This window comes from Triturus cristatus, chromosome 11 (genome assembly GCF_964204655.1).
Source record: "Triturus cristatus chromosome 11, aTriCri1.1, whole genome shotgun sequence".
Taxonomy (NCBI): domain Eukaryota; kingdom Metazoa; phylum Chordata; class Amphibia; order Caudata; family Salamandridae; genus Triturus; species Triturus cristatus.
In genome coordinates, this window is record NC_140594.1 from 875,472,050 (window position 1) to 875,496,075 (window position 24,026).

The window sequence follows — 24,026 nt, forward strand, 5'->3', positions numbered from 1 at the left end:
TAGACCAGGTAACACACACAACACTTCTCTAGAGCGAGATATACTTTGCACATCACTTGCCAGGAGTAGAACAACTTCCTATAACACAATTACCTGCTAGAAGGGAATTCACCCATCCTTCTACAACAGAATACTTGGCCAAGAAGAGTCCATACCTCCTGCTACAAGGAAAAGACAAATTGGTTTATCTGGGATGTATTTATCAGTAAATAGCACCACACGGTAAGCCAAATGCACCTATCATAGCAGACTCTAACATATCAATAGTATGATTGAAACACAATCAAGGCAAACATATATGTAGAAATATATATGTATGGATATAAGAATCAGAAAATAAGAAGGAAAGGAAAGAATCAGTAAAGAATCAAGAGACAGTTAGTAGCAGAGACACCTCACCTACTGCTTCATCATTTCATCCCACTTTGCTCAAGGGGAGTCCATTGCTTGAACCGGGTGAAAGCTCAGAGGTGACACCACTCTTCCGTGACAACACGTCTGCTCCACGGCGTGAACTTCCACCAGGCCAGTGTAGGCTCCCCTTTTTAATACAAATTCAAACACAGCGAAGCTTCTAGCAAGCCTCGCCCCCTCGTTCTCATGAGAGCCCGTACCAGCCTGCTCCAAGGCCACTGCATCGGTTGATCAGGCCTTTGCTATGGCTCCGAGACAGACCATGTACATTTGTAGCGGGTCGGAAGGATGCACGAGGAGTCTGGGGGAACTAAAAAGGGTCTTTATTATTTTTACAGCGCTTTTGGGAGTCCTGCGGCTCCGGTAGTAGGGAAGGGGACTTTCGGGAAGGCGTGGATCCGGGCTGGTACGGCTGCGTCTCTCCCTGATGTTCCTGGGCTTCTCCAGGATGTTCAGGGTCCTTGGCGTCTCAGGTGGATGGTGGGGGCCCAGGAAGAAAAGAGAAGAGACGAAGGGATCAGGATCAGGGACAATATGCTGAGATTGTAGGGAAAGGGAGTGAGGAATCACACGGTGCTCTCCTTATCTGACCCAGACAGTGAAACGGCGTGAGGTGCTCAAGGTAGGGGTAAAGAAGTAACTGCCGGTGTCGAGTTATAGGGGAGTTAGGACGTGTGGTTCACGGAGGTTTGGAAAGCTTCCCTCCCACCCACGCTCTGACTCGGCCCCGTACCTGTTGAAGCCACACTTCCCTTGAAGTGTGGCACGGGGATTCACGGGAACGTTGGCCTCCTGGCTTTGCCGTCGGGTCTTCCTCCCCGTCCTCGTCTCCTCCTCCGCTTCTTCGATTTGCTCGCTCTCTCTCGTTCCACGGCTTCTCGTTTCGCTCCTTTCCAACCTCCGCAACGCCTCCAGGTGTAGAACACACTGTCGTACGGTCTTTCCGGGTTATTTCTGGTTCCGGGCCTCTGACGTGAGACGAGGGGCCGGGTCTTGGCTCCTTGAACTCCGCCCAATTAAAGTAACAGTCCCCTTTGCTGGTCTCTACCTCTTCGTTCCAACAACAGCTGATTGACTGGTCCCCGTGCGGCTGTGGGGAGAGAGAAGATAGGGGTGAACTACATGCGTCTGTCTCGCGGACACTCGGCACCTCGTCACACATGTCCACCCCTGGAGGCTCCCGATCGGGGAGAGGAAAGCGGGAGAGAAAATCTGCACTCCCGTTTTTGGACCCTTTTCGGTGTTGTACCGTGAATGAGAAGGGTTGCAGGGAGAGGAACCATCTCATTACCCTAGGGTTTAAGGAAGCGTTCCGGCTCATCCACTGCAGCGGAGCGTGATCGGTATATAACGTGAACGGGTGACCCTCCAAATAATACCTGAGCTTGTCAATTGCCCATTTCACTGCGAGACATTCTTTCTCTATGGTCGGGTACCTCATCTCCCTGGGAAACAATTTGCGGCTGATGTATAGGATGGGGTGGTCCAGTCCATCAGACCCTACCTGCGAGAGAACCGCCCCCACCCCATAATCGGAGGCATCTGTGTGTACAGTAAATGGTTTAGTGAAGTCGGGGGAAGACAATACCGGGGCGGTGGTAATGATTTTTTTTAATGCGGTGAAGGCATCCCACATCTCCTGGGTAGGGGAGTGAAGAAGGCGTGCGTGAAAGGTCTGGCTCAAAGTATTGGTGAGGGGAGCTGCGAGGGCTGAGAAGGATGGAATAAACCGGCGATAATATCCGATGAGCCCGAGGAAGGCTCTCATCTCCTTCTTGGAGGTCGGGAATGGCGTTTCAGAGATGGCTCGGATCTTTTCGATTTGGGGTTCGATCAACCCATGTCCTAGTACGTATCCTAGGTGCTTCACTTTGTGGAATCCAATGCGAGATTTCTTTGAATTGATATGCAAACCGGCCGTGCGGAGGGCTCTGCATATGGTGTCTAGGTGTTGTAAATGAGACTCCCAGGAAGGCCTGAATATTATGATATCGTCCAGGTATGCGGAACTGTAGTTCTGATGGTTTCTCAAGACCTCGTTCATGAGGTGTTGAAAGGTCGCGGGTGCTCCATGCAATCCGAACGGCAACACGTTGAATTCGTAGAGCCCGTCTAGGGTAGAAAAGGCTGTTTTCTTTTTGTCTTCCTCTCGTAGCGGGACCTGCCAATATCCCTTGGTCAGGTCCAGCGTACTGATGTATTTAGCGTCCCCTAGTTTTTCAATGAGTTCATCCACTCTGGGTATGGGATACGCATCAAAAGTAGATACTGCATTGAGGGAGCGAAAGTCCATACAAAAACGGGTGCTGCCGTCAGGTTTGGGCACCATAACTATTGGTGACGACCAGTCACTTCTAGAAGGTCGGATGACCCCCAATCGCAGCATTTCTTCCACTTCTTTCCGCACCATGGGTCTCTTGGCAGCGGGAATTCTATATGGGCGTGTTTTCACTGGGGGTCCAGGTCGAGTTTCTATCCGATGTTCGGCCAGAGAGGTCCATCCGGGTAGATCGGAAAAGATAGGGGCGAAGGGTTTCAAGACGTGCAGTAGCCTTTCGGTCTCTGGGGTTTTTAAGTCATCATTGATGACCAGCTGATCCAGGGTAGAGGCTGGGGAGGTCCCACTCGGTAGGGCCAAACAAACGTCTTTTGGAGGGGGCCCGAGCCATTTTTTTAGAAGGTAGATATGATATATTTGGTTCTTTCGGGAGGACACCTGCAGCCGATAGCTGGTTTTCCCTATGGGTTCCAGGACTTTATAGGGCCCCATCCATTCCGCTTGAAAACGTTTCGTGGGTGAGGGGAGCAGAACGAGAGCCCAATCGCCAACCTCCAACCTCCTCCATTTTTTTCCTCGGTCGTAGCAAGCTTTTTGTTTGCTTTGACTTTTCTCGAGGTTGGTGTGGGCGAGGTCTCTCAACTTTCCGAGGGTGTTTTTGAGAGACATACTGTAATCCAATATAGATCTTTCCTCATTCTTTTCCCCCTCCCAGGCTTCCTTCAGCATCTCAAGGAGGGATCGGGGCTGTCATCCGTATAGCATCTCGAATGCCGAACAGCCGAGACTGCTTTGCGTTTGTCCCCTTATCACGTACAAGGCTAGTGGTAACAGGAGATCCCAATCCTGTCGGCTAACTCACAGCATTTTTTTAAGGGTGGTTTTTAGTGTCCCATTGTAACGCTCTACGAGCCCATCCGTTTGCGGGTGATACACAGACGTTTTTATTTGGTGCACGTCCAGGATCTTACACACTTCACGCATCAGGTGGGACATAAATGGAGTTCCTTGGTCTTTTAGGACTTCTCTCGGGAAACCCACTCTTGAAAACAGTTCGATGACTTTCTCAGCTATGGCTTTAGAGGTCGGGGTTTTGAGGGGAAAGGCTTCCGGGAACCGAGTGGCGTAGTCTACTACGACAAGGGCATATAGGTTGCCTTTCCTACTTTTAGGGAGGGGACCGATGAGATCCATCCCGACCCTCTCAAACGGGGTGCCGATGATGGGCAGAGGCTGGAGTGGAACAGCGGGAGGGCGATGGGTGTTTTTCTTTTGGCACACTTCACAAGAGAGGCAGTGGTTTTTTATCTCTTGGTATACCCCTGGCCAGAAAAAATACCTCAGGTAGTTGTGGGTAGTTTTTTTCGCTCCCTGTGTGACCTGCTAATAAGTGAGTATGGGCGTAAAACATTATCTGTTCCCTGAAGGATACGGGGACCAGCAACTGTAAGGGGTCATCCTTCTTTCCCTGTCTGTACAGTAGTCCCTCCTGTATTATGAACCTGGGATAACCTAGGGAACCCCTATCGTCCCCGGCATGTGCTTGTTCCCATGCGTTGAACAACGAGGGATCGCTAGTTTGTGCGAATTTGAAACTCCTGTCACCTACCCACGGATCAGGGGAGAGTAGGGTTGGTACAGCTTTGTGTAGGGGGGTCGGGGGTCCCTCAATGGAAGCTGAAAATAGTCTGTGGAAATGGGGATTATCCGTACCTATGATGATCTCCTCTGGTAGCGAGCACCCCCACCCGGACCTCCTGTCTCTTCCCCTCTTCTAATTCTAGGGGCACCTGGGCGGGGATATGCTCTCACGTCCCCATGGACACATTTGATATACACCCACCTGTTGGGAACCACCTGAGTAGAACGTACAAAAAACCCCTTTATCACTGATTGTTTGCACCCGGAATCTAGCAGGGCTTTGGCGGGTCTCCCATTCACTATAACCCTTACGTGATACGCTCCGCCTAGTTCTGCCGAGTAGAGGACCGTCTTTGGCAGGTATCCCACCTCCATTGGTTCTTCGGTTCCCTTCTTCTGGGGGCATAAGCGAGCAATATGCCCCCAGGTTCCACATTCGAAACACTGCGGGCCCCTAAAGGAAGGTACGTCCAGTCTGGGGGGGGCTCGAGGTACTATTACGTCCAGGGGAGCTCGGGGTTTACGTTCTGGTCTAGGAACCGGCTTCGTGGGTTTGTCTGACTCCCCGGCGTACGGTCTTGGCTGCGCGCGGGAGAAGGTTACAGCCATCTCGACGGCTTGGGCGGTCGTCAGATGAGAATGTTGGCGCAACCATCGTTGCGTTCCATACGGGAGAGCGTCCAAATATTGCTCCAAGTATATTTTATCCATGATTTCTTCTTTTATGCTACTTGTAGGTGTGAGCCATTTATCCGCCGCCGCTTTTAAGCGAAAGAAAAGTGTTTTAGGATTTTCGCCAATAGCCCCTCTTTCCTTGCGAAACCGTACTCTATAGGCTTCGGAGTCCAACCCCAAATGGTCAAGAATAATTGTTTTAATCGAGGCGTATGGGGTGTTGCCTGTTGCGTTAGCGACTTGATAGGCCGATTGGGCCTCTCCTGTCAGGAGGGGGGCTAGAAAGAAGGGCCATTTGTCCAGGGGCCATCCACAGGCCAGGGCGGCTCTCTCGAAGTTCAATAGGAAGGCGTCGGGATCTTCGCCTGGCGCATACTTTTGTAGTGAGATCCCCGAAGGAGTGGGTGGTGGGCGGGGCTCCCGTGGTAGAGGGGTCCCAGTTGAGTCAGTCACTAGCTTCTGTAGCCCTTCGAGCTGCGCCGATACCGTCTGGGTGAAGGTTTCGCGATCAGCTTTGGCGGAGTTGAGCTGTTGTTCAACCATCCAGCCCAATTGTTCCTGCCCTTTCACTAAATGGTGCAGCATCTCGTCCATCTTTGGAGTACAGATGGCTACTTCCGTGCCCGCATTCTCCACCACTTGTAGCGGGTCGGAAGGATGCACGAGGAGTCTGGGGGAACTCAAAAGGGTCTTTATTGTTTTTACAGCGCTTTTGGGAGTCCTGCGGCTCCGGTAGTAGGGAAGGGGACTTTCGGGAAGGCATGGATCCGGGCTGGTACGGCTGCGTCTCTCCCTGATGTTCCCGGGCTTCTCCAGGATGTTCAGGGTCCTTGGCGTCTCAGGTGGATGGTGGGGGCCCAGGAAGAAAAGAGAAGAGACGAAGGGATCAGGATCAGGGACAATATGCTGAGATTGTAGGGGAAGGGAGTGAGGAATCACACGGTGCTCTCCTTATATGACCCAGACAGTGAAACGGCGTGAGGTGCTCAAGGTAGGGGTAAAGAAGTAACTGCCGGTGTCGAGTTCTAGGGGAGTTAGGATGTGTGGTTCACGGAGGTTTGGAAAGCTTCCCTCCCACCCACGCTCTGACTCGGCCCCGTACCTGTTGAAGCCACACTTCCCTTGAAGTGTGGCACGGGGATTCACGGGAACGTTGGCCTCCTGGCTTTGCCGTCGGGTCTTCCTCCCCGTCCTCGTCTCCTCCTCCGCTTCTTCGATTTGCTCGCTCTCTCTCGTTCCACGGCTTCTCGTTTCGCTCCTCTCCAACCTCTGCAACGCCTCCAGGTGTAGAACACACTGTCGTACGGTCTTTCCGGGTTATTTCTGGTTCCGGGCCTCTGACGTCAGACGAGGGGCCGGGTCTTGGCTCCTTGAACTCCGCCCAATTAAAGTAACAGTCCCCTTTGCTGGTCTCTACCTCTTCGTTCCAACAACAGCTGATTGACTGGTCCCCGTGCGGCTGTGGGGAGAGAGAAGATAGGGGTGAACTACTTGCGTCTGTCTCGCGGACACTCGGCACCTCGTCACAACATTCCTCTGATAAGAACCAGTTCTCTCTAGTCAGTAAATTGCGAAAAACAGGAGAAGAGCAAAACATGCCCTCCCCACCTACTGCTGCTTCGTGCAGGCACAGAAAATAGCTTCAGTCATGAAAATGGAGTTAGTTAAGCCATGCACACAAATGCCCAAAGCAAGGTGGAATCAGAAAAGCAAGGATGACATGAAACCATGTCAAAGGCAATAGTCAGCACTGCCATAAAGCAAGGTAAAGTCAGAAAACAGAATGACATTAGACCACGTCAAAGCCAATAGGTCAAAGTCATAATTCACCTAACCCAAATAACATTATACACTTAATCCCTCAGTATCCAACATTGAGCACATGTGTGCACCATCACCCACAACACTGCACCTCGACATCCCACACCTCCTTTTCTTGGCAAGACTATTCTACGAAAACACAGCAAGGTTACAGGACAGAAGAGAAGCAGGCATATACAAACCCATCCTACATTAAGGCTAGGGTAACATAACACACTTAAAATCAGTTAATATGGTGGTGGTTGAGGGTCATCATAGGGTGTCAGATCACAAAAGTGGCTCATTCACTACAGTGCACCCCATGACCCTCGATCATCACCATTCACATATGTCAAAAACAAAATCTCTTAAGCACTGCATGTTTTAATTTAAAAGCAAAACCATTTAAAACTACATTTCTAAATTGAAAGACACAACTACTAAAAAGCACATGTTGAAACAGCAACTTATGTGTTGAAGTGGCTACACAAAAATACATAATTCAAAACAAATCATTACCAAAAAGCAACTATGATCAAAATACTACAGTGCAAAACTGAAAAACTCATCAAAAGTATATGATAATCACTTTAGAGCAAATAAAGACTGCATTCTCTAAATACATGTAAAAGCAATAACTCAGGTGCATCTAGAAATAGCTCATAGATATCTGGATACATGTTAAATGAATACACAAAATAAATGAATCAAGCTCTTGAATGCTCCTAATGCCTCTAATGGTTAAACTGGAACCTCTACTGCCAAACTCATATATTGTAGCAACAGCAACAGGTGTTTCTCTTCAGTCTCTAGCTCAGAAAATATCTACTCTAATTGCAGCAAAGCGTCTCTATTGGTCTCCATCCCTAAAAACAAAAACAGTCCTTCTGTGTGAAAAAACACACAGCCTTCTCCCATCGCATCTGATCTTCACGCTGATAAACAGTTCACAGTTCTGGCAAAGCACATCCTGTAGTTCCCTCTTCTTCACTTTTACACAAGCAGTTCCCTGTGTGAAAGACACACAGCCCTCATGCATATAAAGTCAATCTCACGTAAAGGAAACAGTTCCAATCGCAGCACACTCTGCTGATCCCTCCTCGCTTGGAAAGAAGCAGTCCATTTGTGTAGGACACAGCTCTCCGGCATCTATCTTCATCTGTATCTCCTTGACAAAGGAGGACCTCATCCGGTCCGGTTAGCCACAGGGCATCAGCCTCCATCAGCCACATGACATCAGCCGCCATCGTCTGGTCTGGCGATCACTCCAGACTTGGGGGGAGGGGAGGGGAACCCACTCACATGGGGGAAGGGAGTCCCACTCACACGGGGGAAGGGAGTCCCACTCACACGGGGGGACTGGGAGAATCTGAAAAAGAAAGAAGCATCACTCTTCTTGCAAAAAACATTTTTCAAAAGCACACTTTTCCCGTCCTGCATTTCTGAAAGTACAATATTTTCATTTCTGTCTACATGGCTCTCCTCTAGCTCTGGGGAATTGTCTAAGAATTCTACCAACGCTTTAGCCTCTGAAGTCTTGGTAAAATCTCTCTTTTTCTTTACACAGCAAGAAGGGCTGGGGCAGTTTCCTTCTCTCACTGCACCCCTCACAGGTGCTGCCCCCCTTCACAAAATCTCTGCGGACACCAACTGGCCATTTGCCAAAAATAACAAGCAGAGCCTTCTTCCACTGCTGCCTCTAGCTCCCACCTTATCTCCTCCAAGGCCGAAGTGCCATGCACTCCTGCCAACTTTCGTCTGCTCCTATCTGCTCTGCGACTCTCCTCATGGGGGGAAGGAAACCTGCGCCTTTGCAAGCCTCCCAAACATCTATCTCCAAGAGGCTGTCTCTGTCTACTGGGGCGAGGAGCTGGGATGACCCCTCCCGTAGGAATTCCTCCTCAGTCTTCACAGAAGGCCTGAACTCTTCTCAGCGTTGCTGGATGATCTCACTGCAAGCCTCCCAAACATCTATCTCAAAGACGCAAGCACTTCACCATCACTAAAATACAGATTGTGTATTTAATTTCTCGTCCTGTACCAGATTTCTACGTGCACCCACTCCCAGAACAACTCTTTACATGTCTGAGAGGAAAAACAGCTTTAACCTCTCCTGACCTCCAGCAAGACTTCACATCCTTTAATCTGAAAATGCTCCACCATTCTGTCTAACTAATTCAAGCAAATTCTTAACTGTCATTTGTCTACCACCTCATGAAAAAAAAAACTGAACCATTCTTGACACTCAGGGGCTATTGATATCAAACTGAAAAAAGCATTGGCAATATCAAAAGTCACATACCAAGCCCCATGCTACTTCTGTAACAATATCTGGGACAGCATCAGTCAAAGAAGGTATATGTTTGTCCAATTCGCAATAATCAACTGTCATGCGCCAAGAATTATCACATTTGCACACAGGCTACACAAAATCATTTCAAGCATTTGTGATTAGGGTCACCACCTCTGCATCTGTCAAGCCCTGCATGATCTCACTGGCCCCTTCACACCCATCTGGCATTCTGTACTGTTTAAAATGAATTTCCTTTGTAACATGGGGTACCTTCACTGGGAAATCTTGCGTTTCAAACTCCACCTCTGGACCTTCTATTAAATCCTGTGCACACTGTTTTTCTGTCTGTACATGCCACTTAATAACCATTGCTTCCTCCCATAGGCAAATCACAGTTTCTCCAATTCTGTTCTGTCCAGTATATTTTAGTGCGCAAAAGCACAGAATCATCTGCATTTGTCTAGCATTTGAATTTAAAAGTGATCTCTTCTTACCCTGCACTTCCCTTTAACTAAAAAGGGCACATTGCTCCTGAATCGACTCACAAAATACATTTTCATATTTCTGAATTAAACACATATCAGAATTATTATACACAATCTGCTGTTGTTCACATTCAAAATCATATTGTTGCATTTCTCTTTTGAAGCAAAATATATTGTTCACTGTCATGTCTGATTTATATCTGCAACCGGTGATCGTTAAGTCTAAAACACTGGTCTGTTTACCTCCCTGCACATTCCTTTCTGGCTGAAAAACCTCCTCAGAAGAATTAATTAAAACCATCTGTGTAGCTTGTAGTCTGACTGCATTCTCTGTTACATTTATCACATCTGAATCATTCTGGCTGGTCAAAGTAAACAGCTTCAGAGCCTAGTACACGTTTAATTCTGTCTTCAAAGATATATTTTCAAACTGGGCATCAACTAGCTCTATTTTCAACTCACTACGTTCTTTTTTTAAATGCTCACATTTTTAATGCATATTAACCAACAGATTTAAAATAACACTGCTGTCTCTGTCTAAAATGTCATTAATCTCCTGCTGATTAACACCCTTCATCGCAACTCCGGAGTCTGTAATCTCGTGTTTCAGGCTTATGCTCTGAAATTTTACATTCGCTTTGCAACTAAAAACATTTTATATGCATTCCTTAACAAACACTTGAAAGGGATCCAGCCCCTTCTGCCTAACGTAGCAAGCTATTTATGAGCACTTCTACAAAACACACCTAAACACACACACACCAATTCTAACTCAGCACAATTAGCTCACTTCACGAGCCAGCACACCATATGGGCTACCCCCATGCAAATAAATCAATTGATATCTAAGAGTCTGCTTTTAATTTCTAGAGAAAATATTTCTTCCCCTTTTAAATCAACGTTCACATCCTGCAACCGACTACGCCAAAATGTAAAGAAAGGTCTCAGATCTCCCCTGGACCAAGGTATGTAACGTCACTTTCCCAAGGAGAGAATATCAGTTCCAAACTTATGGAATATAACATATACACAGCACTTCCTAAGGTGGGCAAACTTTCAACACTCCCCCAAAGGCAAGGCAAGAAAACAATATATAGACAGCACTTCTCTAGAACGAAATATACTTTGCACATCACTTGCCAGGAGTAGAGCAACTTCCTATAACACAATTACCTGCTAGAAGGGAATTCACCCATCCTTCTACAACAGAATACTTGGCCAAGAAGAGTCCACACCTCCTGCTACAAGGAAAAGACGAATTGGTATATCTGGGATGTATTTATTAGTAAATAGCACCACACGGTAAACCAAATGCACCTATCATAGCAGACTCTAACATCGCAATTTATCTCAAAATAATTAAAGCCTCTCTAGCAAACACAGGGGAAGTGCTCCAGGCGGCAAAGGACCTCATACAGAACACTAATGGGCTTGAAAACCATCCTGTCAGCAAATGGGAAACTTTCACCATCAAGCTACCAAGCACGTTTTATTTAACAACCAAATAAGGACCGACCCATGAAGCGAGGGAAGTAGTATGGGTTCCCGGTGCACAGCGAAACCAACTAACAACAGTGAAAAAATCAATTAACAATACCCTCAGACTACTAAGGCACAACCCTGGATATCTACCCTTCAGCTCCTCATTGCGGCAACAAATAACTATGCTGAAAAAGCTAAAGTGGGCCATCAAGAGATCTAGGGAAGATGAGTTCTGGGCTAAACTGCTTCAGTACTCTAAAACTAACAACAGCATGCGCTTTTAGGCAACTGTAAACAAAGCAATGCGCCTGCTACAGGGAGAAGTGACATCGCACAGCTCTGACGAGACCTGGATATACTTCCTGAAATCCCACTTCCACCAGTAAACCACGAACACCTGGGAGAGCGCAACGACAGGTCGAAGCACAACCACAGACCCACAGATTAACCATTGTCCCAACACTAAAGCTCAATACCAGGAAGCAGACCGGCCATTTCGCTTAGCCATAATTAAACACCAAATCTCCAAAGGCAGGAGAGAGGGAGCACCAGGACAACATGGGATTCCACCAGCACTCTTCAAACAAGACGTGGACTTTGGGACAGACACTCTAGAACTTCTCTTCTGCAAAATTAGGCAGCTGGATCAACTCCCAACCTCCTGGAAGAGCTCTGTCATTTCTCCAATTCACAAATCGGGCAATAAAACCTCCCTGAAAAACTACCATCTCATTGACCTGCTTGACATTGAGGCAAAATACTTTGTCATCTCTCGACGAGTCGAGCTGCAGGATTGGGCTACCGAGCATGAGATTATACCATTCAACCAGATGGGTTTTGTAAATCTACTGGTACAACAACCAAGACCATAACCATGTCACTGCTCATGGACATGGCCAGGTCTACCAAACAGGCACTTCATATCTGCTTTATAGACTTTAGCGGTACAAAAGGGGGTGGTGATGGACGGAGCATCAGAACCAATCAAACACTCACACCCAGTCAACAGATCTGGGTTTGATCCATCACCGTTCTTTAGCCCACTCTGCCACCCCAGTTCAGACATGGCCATATGCAAATCAGTCTGACCCTGTGCCTCATGGGAACAGTCCAGCCCGAACTGCCAAGCCATGCCTTTTTCTGGACCGGAAACAAGCTTCCTAGGACCGGTTTCTGGCATTTCAGCTGTCTTCAGCCAGGCTTGCTTGACTCCAGTGGCAAAGTGAGCAAGGGACTCACGTCTGAGCATACCCTGCCAACTTATGGCGAACAAAGCGGTACAAAAGGGGGTGGTGATGGACGGAGCATCAGAACCAATCAAACACTCACACCCAGTCAACTGATCTGGGTTTAATCCATCACCGTTCTTTAGCCCACTCTGCCACCCCAGTTCAGACATGGCCATATGCAAATCAGTCTGACCCTGTGCCTCATGGGAACAGTCCAGCCCGAACTGCCAAGCCATGTCTTCCCTGGACCGGAAACAAGCTTCCTAGGACCGGTTTCTGGCATTTCAGCCGTCTTCAGCCAGGCTTGCTTGAATCCAGTGGCAAAGTGAGCAAGGGACTCACGTCTGAGCATACCCTGCCAACTTATGGCGAACAAAGCAAAATCCAAAGGAAATGAGGGACGGAGTGTTGAACATTGCAAGCACTCACCCCCAGTCAACTGATCTGGGTTTAATCCATCACCTTTCTTTAGCCCACTCTGCCACCCCAGTTCAGACATGGCCATATGCAAATCAGTCTGACCCTGTGCCTCATGGGAACAGTCCAGCACGAACTGCCAAGCCATGTCTTCCCTGGACCGGAAACAAGCTTCCTAGGACCGGTTTCTGGCATTTCAGCCGTCTTCAGCCAGGCTTGCTTGAATCCAGTGGCAAAGTGAGCAAGGGACTCACGTCTGAGCATACCCTGCCAACTTATGGCGAACAAAGCAAAAACCAAAGGAAATGATGGACGGAGTGTTGAACATTGCAAGCACTCACCCCCAGTCAACTGATCTGGGTTTAATCCATCACCTTTCTTTAGCCCACTCTGCCACCCCAGTTCAGACATGGCCATATGCAAATCAGTCTGACCCTGTGCCTCATGGGAACAGTCCAGCCCGAACTGCCAAGCCATGTCTTCCCTGGACCGGAAACAAGCTTCCTAGGACCGGTTTCTGGCATTTCAGCCGTCTTCAGCCAGGCTTGCTTGAATCCAGTGGCAAAGTGAGCAAGGGACTTGCTCACTTTGCCACTGGATTCAAGCAAGCCTGGCTGAAGACGGCTGAAATGCCAGAAACCGGTCCTAGGAAGCTTGTTTCCGGTCCAGGGAAGACATGGCTTGGCAGTTCGGGCTGGACTGTTCCCATGAGGCACAGGGTCAGACTGATTTGCATATGGCCATGTCTGAACTGGGGTGGCAGAGTGGGCTAAAGAAAGGTGATGGATTAAACCCAGATCAGTTGACTGGGGGTGAGTGCTTGCAATGTTCAACACTCCGTCCATCATTTCCTTTGGTTTTTGCTTTGTTCGCCATAAGTTGGCAGGGTATGCTCAGACGTGAGTCCCTTGCTCACTTTGCCACTGGATTCAAGCAAGCCTGGCTGAAGACGGCTGAAATGCCAGAAACCGGTCCTAGGAAGCTTGTTTCCGGTCCAGGGAAGACATGGCTTGGCAGTTCGGGCTGGACTGTTCCCATGAGGCACAGGGTCAGACTGATTTGCATATGGCCATGTCTGAACTGGGGTGGCAGAGTGGGCTAAAGAACGGTGATGGATTAAACCCAGATCAGTTGACTGGGGGTGAGTGCTTGCAATGTTCAACACTCCGTCCATCATTTCCTTTGGTTTTTGCTTTATAGACTTTAGGGCAGGATTTGATAACATAGATCGAGCAAGGCTCTGGAAGAAACCAGCGAGCTGGACAATCCCACAAGGTCTCTTGTACATGCTAATATAGCTGCATACAGATACCTGGGTGCAGACAAAACTGGGCGATGGCACACACCTCTCAAGGTGCATCCCCACCAGCAAAGGACTTAAACAAGGGTGCTAACTCAACCCAACCCTGTGCAATCTTTATATGGCAGACATGACGCTAACCCTAAACTCATACAATGCACATGCCGCAAAAATGGATGGCAAGGCCTTATCCATCATCTTATATGAGGATGATGTGGTTCTGGTCAGCCACACTCAAGTAGGCACGCAACACCTTCTGAACGCACTACAAGGTTACGCGGCAGACAATTCCATAGAAATAAACTTTGAAAAACAAAAACTACGTCGTTAAAAATGGCCAAGAAAAGATTACACATCTATTATCTGGGGAACATAGAAATTTAGTGTGTGACCAACTACAAATTCCATGGCGTGATTAACGATAATGGCAGTCAATTCGTCAGTCAGTCAGCTCGAAACAATCAGAAGGAAATGACTGGCCTTAGCAACAACCCTGAGGCAGCTAAAATCTAAGCTGACAGGCCCAATGCACTTTCCTTTACTCCAGGTCACACAGAATTTCTAAATCTTACCCACCATTTAATATGGAAGCAAAGCCCTGAGAGGAAGAGACTCCAAAACCCTGGACAGCACTGTAATCAGAGCCTATAGAATTATGTTCAACATACCGATTCACGCCTCTACGACTCAGGTTAGACTGGAAATTGAACTCACCAAACAACACCTAGCAAGGCAGGGGGCTTATATAAATTGCTGGCACAAAATCAGGAATGCCCCCCAAACACTTTAAATTACCTACTTTGAAAGGAACTATAGGACCGAATGACATCGCTGGCCAGAAACTTTGTAAAGTACAGTCTGACAACTACAGGTTTCTCACAACTCTGGGACTCTCCAACCACCCATGCAGTCTTAAAAAAAAGCAGTGTGAAGGGCCAATAGGAACCTCTCTTTAATAGAAGACAAAGCTGCCTTTACAAGAAGAAGCCTTGCTTGGATGATAATCAACGGCTACAAAACACTCAGCCCACAAATATATTTCAGCCTGGGATATCCGAGGAACACGAAAGAAAAATTCATTATACATCGGCTGGAAAAACTTCCAGCTATCCTGCATCTCCCACCATGGCTGAGGGGTCACACCTCAATCAGCTGCTACCTGTGCAGCAACGGGATCGAGGATAGGGCACACTTGATCAGTACCTGCACCTACTTGAAAGAGGAAAGGTCTCAGCTGTTCACACCACAGTTTAACCTCCATGGGATCCATACACGAAGACAAGCAGTGATAGCATGCTTTAAACCAGACGATCCCCAGCTAAACTGCAAGCTACTAAAATGTCTAACCCTAGCAAAAGCCAAGCTGCAAAGAACCTGCATAGACATGACTCCTTCCGTCATCCTGGAATAAAGGAGCATGCAAACCAAAATTAAATAGATTGAGACGGGCTTTCACGGTACCCACTACTTTTATATATTTATTATTACACGTTTAATAGCCTTTTTTCTAACGTCTTAGCATATCGACTGATTTTATTAAATTGAGTTTTTATTTATGATGTATATTGTAATGGTTTCAATTAACAATATACCATAAAGGTTACTTACTTGAAACACTTGAAAATCTTTCGCAGCATCCTCAGTATGCAGAAAGGGGATGGGAGCACACTGCCTCACATCACAGCACAGTTCACTCCTTAGCATTATGGTAAATGCAGTGCCATGTTTGCGCTTACTTCATCAGTAGAGATCAGAAAAACGAATTACATCAGGGGGTGACAAAAATGCTGCAACAGTCCTCTCAGGTCTCAGTACCTTTCAGAGGTGCACAGGTGCATCTACAAAAGCTTGTCAGCTTGCTAGCTTAAGGGAACTTTTTTAAACAGAAGAAGTAGTTGCATATTGAGGTCACTACGTTTACTTGAATGTCATATTGAGCTTGTTGTCGAAGATAATTCCTAAATTTCTGGTGTGGGTTGTGGGGTAGGTGTTTGAATGAGATCTTCTGGCCACTGGTAGAGTCCGGAGCTGGGCTTTTTCTTTGGATGATCACCACATCAGTTTTGTCTGTGTTGAGCTGTAGGCAGTTGGATTTCATCCAGGGCCCTCTGAGGTCATGCTTGTGGTGAAGTTGTTTTTTGCTGTGGGGGTCTTGTCCAACAGGGAGAGTATTAGTTGGGTGTAATCAGCATAAGAAAGAATGTTGTTGCCATGTGATCTGATGAGTTCTGCCAGCGAAGTCTTGTAGATGTTAAATAAGGTAGGACTGAAAAAAGATCCTTGGGGGACTCCACAAATGAGGTTCTTAGCCTCCCATGTGTAAGGTGGCGGGCTGATTTTTTATGTTCTTCCTGTGAAGAAGGATCAGATACAATTGAGGGGGGTCCTTGGATGTCTGTTTCAAGTAGTCTTCTGAGCAGGGTGGAGTGGGAGATTGGGTTGAGGGTCGCTGAGAGGTCAAATGAGAGCTGCAGTTTCTCTACAGTCATGGATCAACCTGATGTTGCCTGTTGCAGTGATGATGGCCATTTCTGAGCTGTGGTTGAGCTGAAAACACAATAGTGTGGTGTCTAGAAGTTGGTGTGTGTTGGGGTTATGAGACAGTTGCTTGTTAATATGTTTCTCCATGACCATAGCTGGGTATGGTACAAGGGAGATCAGACGGTAGTTTGCTAGTTGATTGGGGTCTGCAGAAGGTTTCTTTTAGCAGTTCATTGACCAGTGTTTCCAGGTATCCGGGAAAATTACAGTGGTGATTGAGATGTTCAGGGTGCGGGTCAGGGATTCTCTGATAAGGGAAAGGCCCATATTGTAAATGTGGTGGTGCCAGGGGCTCATTAGTGCTCTGGAGTGGTTGACGCTCCTGATGTTGGATGTTTCTTTTGTGGCGATTGATTTCCATATAGTTCGGGAGTTTTTATGGTTGCTTGTGGGTAGGTTGAAGGTGTGGTTGCAGGGGTTTGCTGAAGAATTCCTTGAGGTTCTCACAGAGTTCTTGAGTGGGTGTAATGCTGTTTCTTGTGAAAGCTGGTGAGGTGAAATATTTGAAGCTTGAGAAGAGTTCTTTTCAGCTATTGGAGCTGTTGTCTGTGTACTCTGCTTGAACCTTCTTCTTGGTTTCTCTGATCTGTTGTTGGTAGCATCTCAGGGCTGCTCTGTCAGTTTCCCTCTCGTTTTCATGGTGGGTCATTCTCCATTTTATTTCCAGTTATTTGCAGGTTTTTTCCCCGGAGATCTTCAGTGTACCAGCTAGCCTGTTTCTAGGTCCTCTTGTGTATGATGTGTTTACGAGGTGTCAGGGAGTCGGCCACATTGTGATGCACTTGTCGAGCAGTTTGATGTCATTGTTTAGGTCATAGTTAATATGGTTGAATCAGTTCTGGTGCAGGGTGTCGGTCCAATTGATTCGGAGATGCTACTACTAGTGCGTTTGGCCAGGCTTGTGGCTTTTGTATGGCGAGAGATGCTGATCTGGAATTGGATGAAGGCATAATCAGTCCAAGTGAGAGGTGTGATTGTGCCAATGACTGGAATGAAAAAGTGGAAGTGAAGGTATTGTGCATTTTTTTTTTTTTTTTTTTTTTTTTTTGAAACCGTTTATTACAAATCTCAAGAATATACAAATATGGGCCCACAACCTTCCGGCCGGCCGCTAGGAATGGCAGAAACATATGGCATACGTTCATAGAACACTTGGCGTTACAAAGGAGCATAAGCAGGAGTTATCAACATCATGGGCCACAGCCATAATACCCCACAGTACGGTTTCATTTTATACAAACAACAAGAAAACAACACCCACAAGGCTACCCACAGTCAAAAGTAGCAGCACGTGCTCCCCAATGGGGAACCCCAACTATCCAGAGGGGTCCAAAGAGGGGAAGGGAAACAGAGCGAGGACTGGGGGAACCCTGTGCCCGGGGCTAGGGGAAGGAGTCAGCTAAGGGGACGGGGCTGGTGAGGCAGCAGGCAGCAACGGTGGCGCGCAAATACTCCCACGGTAGGCGTTCCAGGGGCCCCACACTTTCACCCATGTCCCAGGCCTACCCCTCGCCACATACACCACCTTTTCTCGAAACATGCAGCAGTCCATGTGCTCTTTCCAGGCCGATACCGCCGGGGGGTTCTGGGATCCCCACAGTTGCGCAATATCACGCTTAGCAATCATATATCCCAGAGTCACCCACCACGTTTGCGGAGCCGAGTAGTCAGTTGGTTGCCACACATTCAACAGGCATCTCCTCGCTTCCGGCAGCAGCGCAACACGCGTAACCACTCGCAGGACCTCGTGCACACCGCGCCAGAATCGCTCCACCTTCGGGCATTCCCATAAAATATGCAGGAAGGTCGCCACGGCACCACAACCACGCTTACACAATCCATCCTCAGTATAGCCCATACGCTGAAGCCTTGGCCCCGTCATGTAGACCCGGTGGAGTATCTTAAGCTGGACGAAGCGAAGGCGAGCCGGTATAGCCACCTCCTTCGGAGAGGCCACCGCGGAGGTCCAGTCCTCATCGTCCAATTCCAGACCGTCGGCAACCCAAGCCTCGCGAAGGCCAATCAGCAAGCCCGATCGATCATTAATCAGTTTTTTATAAATAAGGGAGATCGTGCTGTCTGGGACGTGGCCATCTAGCACTCTATCCTCCAGGGGGGAAGACTCCGGGATGGAGGCGACGTCTGGGAAGACGGAGCCCAGTACATGACGGATCTGCAGGTATCGAAAGTATTCACTGCCCTGCAACTGAAACTCCGTCTGCAGCATCTCGAATGTTTTAAATCCTCCCCTCGACCAGAGATCCCCCACTTTACTGATGCCTATCATGTCCCATCTCTCAAAGCCCTTCGAGGTCCAGAGAGAGCCCAACTTCTCAGACGCATACAGCGGTGACGCCCGGGTCAGACGGTCCTTCCACCCCATAGCTGCATTAGCCGCATGCCATACTCTGACCATGACACGCGTAGGTCCCGTCAAGCGAGCGTCGGGCGCGCCAGAGTAGAGCGCTCGATTGTAGTCGCCACCGGGCAGTAGCATCTTGTCCATCTCAAATGCCGGGTTCAAGGCGGGCCCATAGAGGCCATGGTTAATTGCAGCTAGCTGGGAGGCCCAGTAATACCGTTTAATATCCGGGAAGGCAATCCCACCGTCATACCATGGGAGCGTCAACTTCGCCAGGGCAATGCGCGGCCTCCCGTCCCAGAACAGGCGGCGCTGTAAACTCTCCACCTCACGGAAGTAGCGCGCCGGGACTGGGTCCATAGTGTTCTGGAGAGCGTATAAGAAACGTGGCAACGACATCATCTTAAACAACGCCGCCCGGCCGAGCGGCGAAAGCGGCAGGCGCCGCCAGCGCACGACGTCCTCCTTCAAGCGCTGGAGAGGGGGAAGCAAGTTCCGCTCGTAGCGGGCCTCTGGGTCCAGAGTAATGTAGACACCCAGGTTTCGAAACCCCTGAGAGGCAATTTGAATCGGACAACCCCGCGGAAGGACAGGAGCCTCCCCAGAGAGCACATACACGCATGATTTAGCCCAGTTGATGACAAGGCCTGAGTTCCGGCCGAATGAACGTAAAACATCAACCAGGACTATGAGTGACTTACGTGGGGAGGCTAGGTACAAAAGGATGTCGTCAGCGTATAGGGACACACGGTCCTCATACTCGGGGGTCCAACGGAGACCACGGATGGAGGGGTGCCACCGCAGCCACTCCGCCAGGGGCTCCAAGGCCAGCGCAAACAGGAGCGGCGACAAGGGGCAGCCCTGTCGCGTGCCCCGGCCCAGCTCGAATGGGGCCGAAACTCTTCCGTTCACCACCACCTGCGCCAATGGGCCCGAATACAACAATTTGACCCAACTGATGAAGCCCGGGCCGAATCCAAACTTCGCCAGCATCGCCCAAATGTATGGCCACTCAAGCGTGTCAAACGCCATAGTGGCGTCTAAGGACGCCAAAATGGCCGGCTCCCGCACGAATGGGACACGTGCGAGCACCCCGTGCAAGCGCCGCAGATTAAGGGCCGTGTTGCGATGGGGGATAAAGCCGGACTGGTCTTGGTGGACCAGGTCGCCCACCACGCCGACCAGCCGATTGGCCAGCACCTTGGCGAGAATTTTGGGCTCCGCATTCAAGAGCGAGATAGGCCGATAGGATGTGACCCGGTCCCGAGGCCTCCCCTCCTTGTGGATCACCACGATAGTAGCCAGACGCTGGTCCGGCGGGAGGGAGCCCAGCGAGTGGGCCGCCAGGAACATCGCGCGGAGGTGGGGTGCCAGTACATCCGGTCGCAACTTATATAACTCGATAGGGATACCATTCGGGCCCATGGCCTTGCCAGAGGCAACCGAACGTATGGCGAGGGCAATTTCGTCGGATGTAGGAGCGGCATCCAGCGACACCCTGTCCTCCTCCGAGAGGGAGGGCAGCGCGATATCCCTAAGCAGGGAATGGGAGTCCTCCTCCGAGGAAGGAGAGACCGGAGAATACACCTCGCGGAAATAATCCGCGAAACAGGAGACAATTTCTTCTGGCTCGGTGACACTCACACCATCCGTCCTCTCAATCAGCGGGACCACACGATTCACTCTCTCCTTTTTATCCAACCACGCTATCAGTTTGCCCGCCTTATCACCCACATCATACAGTCGCCCCTGTTGCTCCCTACTGAGGCCCCTGGCCGCCTCCGTAACGAGGGCCCTGTAGGCCGCCTGCTTAAGTTGTAGGACATGTAGTGCAGCATCCGTCACTCCGCCCTCTAAATCACCCTCCAATTCAGCAATTTCGGCCTCCACCCGGGTAACCTCCTCCCGCTCGCGCCTCCGGGCATGGGAAATAAGGGACAGGGCCTCTCCTCTGAGAACTGTATTGAAGGCTTCCCACAAGGAGATAGCCGAAGGGACGGACCCCACATTCTCATCAAAGTATCGCTGCAAGGATTTAATCACATCAGCGCGAATGGTGGGGTCGCGCAGGTACCAGGCATTGATGGGAACTACCCTGCCCTCACCCCTCGGAAGGACATCAAAATGGAACAGGAGCGGGGAATGATCTGAGATACCCCGCGCCAAATGGCGCACCTCCCCCACACTCCCAGCATAGGCCGCCGGGACAAGGACATGATCAAGCCGTGAGAGGCTACCATGGGCCCCCGAGTGGAAAGTGTACTGCTGCTGCGTGGGATGTTTTAAGCGCCAGCAGTCCACCAATCCCAGTGTATCCAAGAGGCCGGATAACCACGCCTGGGCCCGGGGGAGGTCCCTAGGGGGGTGATGATCCAGAGTCCCAGAAACCACCGCATTGAAGTCCCCCCCAACCACTAGGAGTCCCCCCGGAAGGCCCAGGAGGAGGCGCCCCAGGTCTGCAAAGGTGGTCGCCTGTAGCCCCGGTGGGACGTATACTGATACAAAGACCACTACTTTGCCTTCCATTCTCCCCACTAAAACAGCATAGCGTCCCCTATCATCATGGCGCACCTCATCAATTTCCAACGGGAGCGAGTTCTTCACCATAATGCCCACACCCCGTGAGCCCGACGTGAAGCCCGAGTGGGCCACCAAACGATAGCCACGCCGATTCATGGCACAAAAAGAGTTTCCAATAAGGTGTGTCTCCTGCAGGAAGACTACATCGGGTGAGATTCGTTTCAAATACTGCAGGACCACACCTCGTTTGATCCTATCCCCCAGTCCATTAACGTTCCAAGACAACAAAGTCAAATCCCTACCCCCCATCACACACAGGAGCCATCAGTCGTCCCCCGGAGAGCACCTTAAAAACAATACAGAAAAGGGTTTGCCTTGTGGTAAAAACGAACAACACCCCACCCCAACTCCCCCACCCCAACAGAACTCCCCCCTCCCTGCACCCCTGCATGAGCCCAAACAGCCCCCCCAAAGTGCAGTGTGCCTGTCGCCCCATAGATGGTGAAACTAACTAGACCCCCAGAGGAGGAGGGAGAACCCCCAAGAGACCCCACACGACCTCCACAGGAGGAGACTTACTCGAACAGGCGAACAGTCAAAAGTGATATCAATTCTGTCCAGAGCGAGGCATAATATTAGTCCCTCAGTCCTGATCCGGCGGGCCCTCTCCCCCCACCGCTCCCCCCCACCCCCCCGATCCCGATCCCCAGGCAAGGTATCTAGCCAGTCCCCGGCTGCTTCGGGACGATCAAAAAAGTGCGTGCGGCCATCCAACTCCACCCGCAGCTTAGCCGGGAAAAGCATAGCGTACTTGAGATTTAGGTCCCGTAGACGACGTTTGACTCCGAGAAAGCTTAGTCTCTGCTTTTGGACCGCTGGGGTGAAGTCAGGATAAAAATTTATATCCATATTGTCGAGTCTGACCGGCCCCTGTAGTCTGGAGGATTGCAGGATAGCGTCTCTGTCCCGAAAGTTGAAAATCCGGGCGATGAGAGGCCTCGGGGGGGCTCCGGCCTTGGGCCTTCCCCCGGGAACCCTGTGGGCCCGCTCCACCGCGAAGAATTTACTCAGTCCCCGGGGCTGGAGGTGGGTGAGAATCAAGTCCTCCACGAATAGATCCGCCGCCGCCTCCTCACGTCCCTCAGGCACCCCGAGAATACGGACATTGTTCCTCCGGGCCCGACCCTCAGAATCCTCCAGGCGACGATCCATCAGCGCGCTCGCCTGGCCAAGCCGGCGCACCTCCTTTTGGAGGGCTGCCACATCCGTCGTGAGGCCCGATGTGGTGTGGGCCAAAGAATCGACCCGGTCATTAGTCTTGGATAGATCGGCCCTTACCAGGCCAACATCCACGAGGACCGAGTCAATTTTCTGCGCCAGTGTGTCAAAACGCTGGTCCACCGAGGCCTTCATCTCAGCGATGGCGCCCATCACGTCCCGCAGGGTCAGGTCCGCGGGCAGAGCAGGAGCATCAGTCGGGTCCTCAGGGGACCTACGCGGCACCTCGGGAGATCCCTTCTGGAGGGTATAGCGGTCCATGCTGTTAGACTGGTGGACTGCGCCACGTCGGGTCGATTTCACCTTTGCCCGATCTCCATCTTGCTTTGTGGACATGGTTCCAGTCCCACGGCCGTGCCAGGCACGCCGTAAAGGGCGGGCAAGCCAGTTCACGGGATCCGGGGGGGGGTAACCTCAGGGCCTCGGGGCAAGTCACAGCCGGCGGGCCGGCAGGGCACCCCAACGGGGCCACACCACCTCACAGTGCCCCGCGACCCAACCTCGCCGAGACAGCAAGGAGGGTGCAAAAGCGAAAGTGAAAGTGCGGGGTACGCGAGCCGCCGCGCCCAGCCCGCCGCTGTTGTTGACTTTGCCTCCGGATCACCCCACAACTCCAATCCGGGGTCCGGCGTGGAGAAGGCCGCAAATCTCGTTCGGTGCTACCGCCGGAGTCCGAGGTCCAATTTGGAAGCGGAAAGCGGGTGCCACCTCAGCTCGGGCTCACCAACACAGTCCCCTCATCTAGGACAGGATATTGTCAGGATATATGTAGGAGGTCGCGGAGGTCCTCGGGAGCCTCGCACCTACGCAGCCATCTTGGTTGCGCGCTAGGCTCCTCCTCCTATTGTGCATTTTTAATAACTCTCTTATTACCTCAATTGCAACTTTCAAGCATTTCAAATTTAATATTCTTAAATTATTAAAATGTATGAACTATTTGCAAAAGACATTTCCTGATACAGGCTGGTCTTTGAAATAGAAAAACAAGCATTCACAATGTATGAAGGTGTGGTGATGTGATACTGGGAATGACATGATGTCATGTGGAATGTTTCAGTGGGGTTCTGCTCTGGGGTTCTGTGAAGAGCAGTTGGGACTTCGTGCTGTGGCTGTGCCGGTTGGGACGGCTCTGTGTACTTTCCAGTAAAAGCTATTCTTTACTAAAAGTAACCTGGTGTCATCGCCTCGTCTTTACAGTGGCGACGAGGATTCTTCGTCCTGTTGAAAGAAAGTATTCTGTCATCGAAAAAGAACTGTTAGCCTGTGCATGGAGTATTGAGAAATTTAAGTCGTGTTTGTGGGGCAGGTCTT